Raw genomic sequence first — 7,638 nt, 5'->3', positions numbered from 1 at the left:
CCCCCCCCCCCCCCAATTTTGGTGCACAATGTTTATACAACAGACATGCTGTTGCCATGCTAACAACTTTGTTTCTTATGGGAATACTTTCTCAGGATGGTTTTTTGCAAGTTTTGATGCCCAAAATACATGGAAGGTGTAGCTAATTAATGTATTGACTGGTATGCCAATAAGGGACACTCAGTCCCCCCCTGCCCCCCTGGCATTATGAATATTGGGTCAGTTTTTTCCCCAACGGGTATGACAGTGCTAAATGAAGATCAGAGTAGGATTAGGATTAGAATGGGATGGCATGACTGCATTACCCTGGCACCTTGTTCCCACCAGCACAGCACACGCACAGGCATGACAAGGTTCACAACTTTATTTATCATCCTGTTTCCTTTCCCCAGAGCTGGGCTGGACTGACCGTGCTGCTCACACACCAAGGAAGGTGTCGATTCCTGTAGGATGTCATGTTTACTATCGGGGTCAGGGTTGTGCAGTGCTGTGACAGGTATCCATCCATCCATTGTCAGAGGTTGCATGGCAGGCCAGGCTTGCCCCCCTCAATACTGTAGGTAAGGGTGCTGAACCAGGAGCGCAGGTGTGCCTGGGCCACCAGCAGGATCAGCATCAGCAGGGTGTAGTGGCTTAGGTAACCTTCAGCCTGCACAAACAGCTCATCGCCTATGGCCCGGGGCACACACAGAAGTGGCATGCTCTGAACACATTGGCATTGTGGGGAGTGATCATCTCCAGGGTGCCTCCCCAGAGAAGCCCCCAGAGGGATAGTGGCTGCGCAGCAAGACCCTCACAACAGTTGTCCTGAAGCCCCATGTGACCTGAGCCTGGGAGCTGATGGCTGCAGCAGCAAAGCAGTGTGGTTGTCCTGTGTGGGTAGACAGGGGGGTGGGGGAAAGGGTTCAGGGTGGTGGCAGTAGTTACCTGCAGCCATCACCCAGCAGGATGCTGACCACAATGGACCAAGCCGGCAGCAGGGAGGCTTATCCAGTGGCTTCCTGGCCACTGGGTCTGACCAGTTGACTAACCATTCTCACTGGGCACACCCGTGCCTGGCCAAGCCCCTATGGCTTCTGTCTCTTGGCTCTGCAGAGCCAACGTCTGTACAACATGAGTCCAGCTCAGAGTCCCAAACATCTCAAGGTCACATACTTAATATATCAATTATGTTTAAATATGAAAATCAAAGTTTCTATGTGTCTGACTTTAGGTTCCATGTGTGTTCTGGCCAAAGGGAGGGACTTGCATAACCTTGATAGGCAGGCGCTTTCTTTTTCAATGTGGGCTATTATCTGGGCACTTTATTTTTCAACGTGAGCTATTATCACATACTCAGGCCAGGCTCCCTGGCTTTTTTTCCTCACTTGCAAAACCAATAGCAGTTGACAGAGGCACCCATAGAGGGGATAGTTAAACATTTTAAACTGCAAAACCTTTTAAAATTGCAGATCAGCTTTTTTTGGTGGGGGGAGGGAAATAAATGTTGGGATCCAGTGGAAGCATGGCACAGGTTGGCACCCTGGCCAGGCACGTGTGGTAGGCACAGGACTGGCAGGCTTCCATTTGCTGTTAAGGACAAATGAAAGTGCCTCCAGGTGCCCATGTTAGGCACCCAAGCAGTTATTAAGTCCTTGCAGAAAACAAGGGCTGATTAAGAGGCACCCCAGGGGGTCACCCTAGCCACAGACATGCAGAGGTGCATAGCATGGCTGGAGGCAACATGAGTGGCCCTGCTCCCACCTGTGCCCTGCTATTTGCCTTCAGACACTGGCACCAAAGCCCATATTATAGTATACAGTAGCTCATGTAGGCAGCCAGTGTCAGACCTGCCCCCCACCACCCAAATTCTGTTCCTCTGCACTGCAAGTTACTGAGGTATCCCCGTTCTGTGCCACCCCACCCACACCGTCCACTTGGGGGAAGTACTCTCTCTCATTATCGCTGTGTCTGAAGCAAGCTAGGGAATGTCTGGCTTTGCTTACATCACCCAACACTCAGAACCAGGCATTATCAACCCCTCAGAAAAAGGCAGACATGGATGGGAAATACTTTTTATTATATCAGGGTACTTAATTAAATGACAATGAAATAGTGCAGGATACCTACTCCCTGATTTCTTGTATAAAAAGCAGCCTTACCAAATAGGAACCCCTCTCCCATCATATGCTTTCCCAGCCGTGCACTCCCTGTCTCAGCTGCCCCTTTCCTGAACCAGAGTGATGTTCTCCTGGCCCTGCTGGAAGTGGGGCACCCCTCAGTTGCAGACACTGTAGGTGGGGGAACAGGCTCAGTGGTCTTACTGCTGCTGACCTCCCAGAAAGAGGCAAGCCTGATGGAGCTCACGTGCACTCTCCTGGGAGGGGGGAGCCTGCTTACAAACTGGGGGCTTGTTCACACGCTTAAGGAACTGATCCTTAATCATTGTATATGTCTCCTGGAGATCCGCATGGCACTGTGAGGCCAGCTCAAGAAATTGTGTGGTCTAGGAAATCCTTTTGGGATTCCCTACTGTTGGCCATGCTTTCTGTCTCCTGTTTAGCCTCTGTAAACACCTCTCAGACTTTGTCTTGCCAGTCAGCCGCAGTGGTCACTTGTGATTGCGTGGCTTCTACCAAAGACTCTATCATACTCTCTCTGGAGCATCACTTCCTGCACTGAAATTCCCTCATTCACTCTGCTCCAGTGTTAGCTGGTGTCCATGGTTTGGGCACACATCCCCAGCTCCATCAAGTGCAGTTGCTGGTAACAGGAATTGGAAAGCAAAGTGTTCATGGTCAAAGATCTTGTCTTCAACTGCTAAATGAAAGGAAAACCCCTGCCTAAGCTACCTGCAGAAACCCCACAGCACATCCAGCCCAATGGAAGCAAAACATTGCCTGCCATAGTGCCACAAATGGATATAATGCCCATTCCCCAAAACTTACAAGTCCCTGGCCACGGTTCCTCTTGTGTCTCTAGAACACAAACTGATCTTTGGGTCTCAGGAAGTTCTGCTATGTCAAACCCATCCAGGGGGAAAGCACATTTCCGTCTGATGCATCATCCTCTTCCTCTGTGCTCACTACCCAAGGTATCAGACAGACTGGTTGCATGGTCAAGACAAGTTCTTCTTGGATGTCCCCATCCACCACGCCTCCGACATGTTTTCTGTTGGAGTCTCAGGGCAGTCTGTGGTGTCTTGGCTAGGTGTGCTCTCCTGAACAACTGTTCTAACTGGCAAGAGACAAGCCTCACCTGCATCCTTGGAGAGAATGATGTACAGCTGCTCCTAGAGTGGTGCAATTGTGCGTACTGCCCCAGAACAAGAGTTCTTATCCTTGTCCCAATGAAAAGCACATTTCAGGGCCTTGATCTTGCTGCAGCACTATGTCTAGTCCTGGTTGTGTATGCACACCTTCATTTCCTTGGTAATTGCTATATATACTGGCTTATTCCATCTACTTTCCAGCTGCTCCAAGATCTTTTCCTCCAACCAAATATTGAACAAGTCTTTAAGTTCTTTCGAGGTCCAGCTGAGGCCATGGTTTATAGACATATCTGGTTATTGCTCCATAACCTGCATACTTGACTTGTTCTTCGGCATCTACACTGAGAACTTTTTCATGTCCAAAATTAGTCAAGAGTGGGCTAGCTGTGCTGTCACCAGTCACAAAATGCTTTGGCAAAGTATTTGAGCTGATATATAGACATGTGTTTAAAGACCCTTTTGTGAAATTCCACATCCATACCTATGAAGGTGTGAACCATGTCTCAGTACCAAAAGTCAGGGAAATCTGATCAAGCGACCGTTCTGAACAAAACACCAATGATATGCATAGTCTGGCCAGAATCGTCCCCCGTTGTCCAGGAGGATAGATCATAATAGCTTACTGCCAATCACACCCAAGTGTCTTTGGCTGGCAGCTCTTCCTTCATGCACACGTCCCCTTCCCTCACTCTGCCACCTATCAAGCACTCAACTGTTCTGGGGTTCTATCTGGTGTGAAGGCAAGGATAAATTGGGGTTTGTCTATTGATTGTTTGGGTAACCTCCCCCGCCCCACACACACACACTTTTTACTGATGAGCAATTGATAAATTTGAGGGGGTTGGGCAGGAGATCACCCAAAATCCAAAAAACAAATTTTGGGAAGAGGCCAGGTTTCAGGAGCCTGGTGTGTTCAGCAATAGAAATGTTGCATGGGTGTTAATGATGCCCTATTCCAAAACTGGGTGTGGGTTACTTTCAGACCATTGTTACTGTGAGAGGACTGATGGTTCTGGTGCCTTGATGCCTGGCATAGGTGTTGATGTGCTAATGGGAGCTATTGAAACATAGCACTGGCCCCAAACACCCACATTCCAACCTTGGCTTATTCCAGGGTGGGGTACATTTATGGGGTGATACTTCTTGGGTGTGCCTATTCACTGGCCCAGTAAACACCAGTATCTTCACCCCAGGATGGTTTTCTGGGGTCATCCTAAATCCAACAAGTTCTTAGTGGATGGGCAGGATACAACCTGCTCCCACCCCCTCGCTACAGGCCAAAAGCTCTGCTGTGCGTACACCCAGCACACAGCCTCCTGAGCTGTGTAAGCATTTAAATGCAAATAGTAGGATGGTTATAATGCTAATAGATTGTATTCAACAGCCCTAGCTATTCAGTCAAGCCCCCTACTAAACTTTGGTGGTGCTGTGTGCTAAACAGCCACCCTGCTGTGTGCTGCAAAACAACGTAGCTTTGATGAATCCTGACAAAGTGAGTGAGAAGAACCAAATGGAGATGGATGGCCTGGTGATGGCCTTGGATGCAATCGATACTGTAGAGATGTAGCTACTAATTGCAATGCAGGGTATGCTGAACCTTCTACTAAGTTGCAAAAACATGGCAGAACAGAATCACAGCTTGCTATGAGGCTATACCAGGTAATAGCCGGTGCGGTGGATTGAGAGAATTGAGAGGTAGCCGCGGATCTGGTGGATGACAGGGCTCTGTGGATCAACGATCGCAGGGTCTGGGCTCACACAAGCAGCTCTGACTGGTGAGAGAATCATATTATTAACTTGGGATGATCAATAACAGCTGGAGATATTCTGAATGACCAGGGAGACATTTAATCACATAGTCCCAATGCTGGGGCCACAAATTGTGAGGCAGGAGACTGTCATGCGTCAGCCCAATGCACCAGAAAGGAGGGTGGCCATGGCCAGGATCTGCCAGTAGCAGGGTGACCCCGGCACAGCCAGGTCCCGGCCCAGCTCAGCCATGATCCTGCACATTGGCCAGGCTCTCCTGCAGCCAGACTGGGCTGTGGTGGGGTGAGGGGCTGCATCTGGAGCTCAGTCTGTTCCACACATGCCTGGCAGGCAGCAGCTCTGCACCCTTGGGGCTGGGTCCTGGCTGTGGGACAGGGTGCAAGTAAGGGGAAGAGGGTCTGGGTCATGGGAGGGGGGGCAGGGTCATGGCCCCAATGCATCTGAATTCACCCCTGTGGAAAATTACGCCCCTCCAAAGTTCAGTGCGCTAGCAGTAGGTTTGCTTGCAACAGACCCAGCTGGCTGAGACATAAATAATCCAGCCCAGGAACACACACTCCACACACATGGCAGGACACACCCCAGGCATGGCGTTAATTCCCCTGGTAACAAGTGGTCTTTGTACCACCACTGTCCCCAGTCACATGGGTCCTGTTTCCCCAACCCCCCCCATACCCTTCAGTTGCACCCATGGCAGCTCTCACCTGTGCAGCAGGACGTGCAGCAGTTGGTAAATTTGCCATTGGGTTGGTGTGCTTTGGCACATGTTAACATGTTCATATTTCAGGGTAAACCCATGCATGACAGAGGTATTATCAGACACCTCCCCCAGGATATGCTGTATCCCAGGTGGTATAGAGGTATTGACAGACAATGTTTGGAGAAATCCCCCATGGAAGATTTGTAGCTTTTAGGGGAAGGCAGAGAAGCTGGTTTTGGAAGTAAGGGGCAAATCCCATAGAAGATGAAGCTGCCATCCTGCCTGCCCTGTTGATGTTTGTTGTGTTTGAGTTCAATTTATTTAAGTTTGTTGTTTTTATTATTTGTTTTACAAATAAATAAAGGTTGTAGTTTAAAAAGTTCTGGATGTGGTGTGATTTTTTTCATAGGTGGATTAATGAATGTGCCAGCTGGGCCCTGGGCAAAGGGCCCCTGGCTTGATGCAGATGAAACCGGCACCTGGGCCAGCCTGGGTTTGCACCATGTGGGGGCCTGTGGCTGCTGACTATTAGGCAGGCTGGCACAACTGTGCCAAAACCCTGGGAGTGGCTGGAGCTCCCTGCAGTGGCAGAAAGTGGGGGGGCAACAGGGAATTTTGGGATGGCCACTGGCCGCCCTCCGCACCCTCCCTTAGCTCTGCCCCTGGTGGTAGGGTGTGCAGCAGGGTGTGGAGCTGCTCCGCAGCTGAGCTGGGATCTTGTGGTGGTGACAGACAGTGGATGGTGACAGTGACCATTGATAACCACACCCCTTGGGGAGACACGGGCAGCAAGGCACCAGGAGAGGCATCCATGACAGGGCCATGGGGGGTGGGGAGGATGATCTTAAAGGTAACTGTGGTTTAGCGTGGGGCTCCCTACAGGCAGCTACAGCTTTGGGGCGGGGGTGGGGAGGGAGTGCATTTTGGGAGTGAAGGAACTACTGGTTTGCTGGAGCCCCTGGCTTCAACTGAGTACCAAGGAGATCAGGGGGGTGGATTGTTATGCAGCTCCCCTGCTGTAATTAACTGTGAATTGTGTGCTGAGCTTAATTTGATCTAAAGGCTGTCACTTGTAAGCAATGACATATCAAATTAAAACGAATCATTTCAATTTAATAAACCTATTTAATTTAGTGAGGATTAAAAGCCGTCACATGTACAAGTGCCCACTAGCTCCAACCTGGAAGCTGTTTAGTCACATCCATGCAACACTGTGCTTGGACCAACTATTAATTAGCCTGCCAGCACTACCACGCTAATGCGGCTATACTGCTTCTAGTTTGAGAGCTAGTGTACACAGTACAGCTGGCCTGGATAAGTACAGTGGCTGCTTTGAGCAAAGCTCCTGCAGCTGACCTAATTACCTCTGCAGAGAGGTGTGTGTCATCGTGCCATGGTAGCATGACAGGGTACCCTGAGAAGATGGGAGAAGGAAAACCTTTTGTGTGGACACACCTTGCACTAGGCAGAAACATTTGATGATACAGATCTGTAGAAGACGTAAAATGACTTACCTAAGATCACACAGGAAGTTTGAGCTAAGAACTGAACCCAGGTCTCTTTTCAGCACCTTAATTATAAGGCCACCTTCTCAATCAAAAGCAAATGCTCAGAAAATATTACCACAACCATTTATAAAAACCCCACCAAAATCATATGCACAGTACTGAAACATGTCTAAAGAAAACTCAGTATCAATAATCCAGTCAATGGCAGAACAAAATTAACATCAGTAGAGGCAAGATTTCCACCCAAGTAAATTTCAGTTCCTGCAATTACTGTCTTTTTCCATAGGGTTGTTTGTAGGTAACAACATGTTATTGGCCAATTTTCATTTTCTGCAAAGTTCCATAAATAATTTTGGGATATGTGAACTGGTCTTTGAAACTTTAAGACTGAAAACTGATTAATCCTGTCT

This window comes from Gavialis gangeticus, unplaced genomic scaffold (assembly GCF_001723915.1).
Source record: "Gavialis gangeticus isolate Ggan-Ray unplaced genomic scaffold, GavGan_comp1, whole genome shotgun sequence".
Taxonomy (NCBI): Eukaryota; Metazoa; Chordata; order Crocodylia; family Gavialidae; genus Gavialis; species Gavialis gangeticus.
This window is presented reverse-complemented; position numbering follows the sequence as displayed.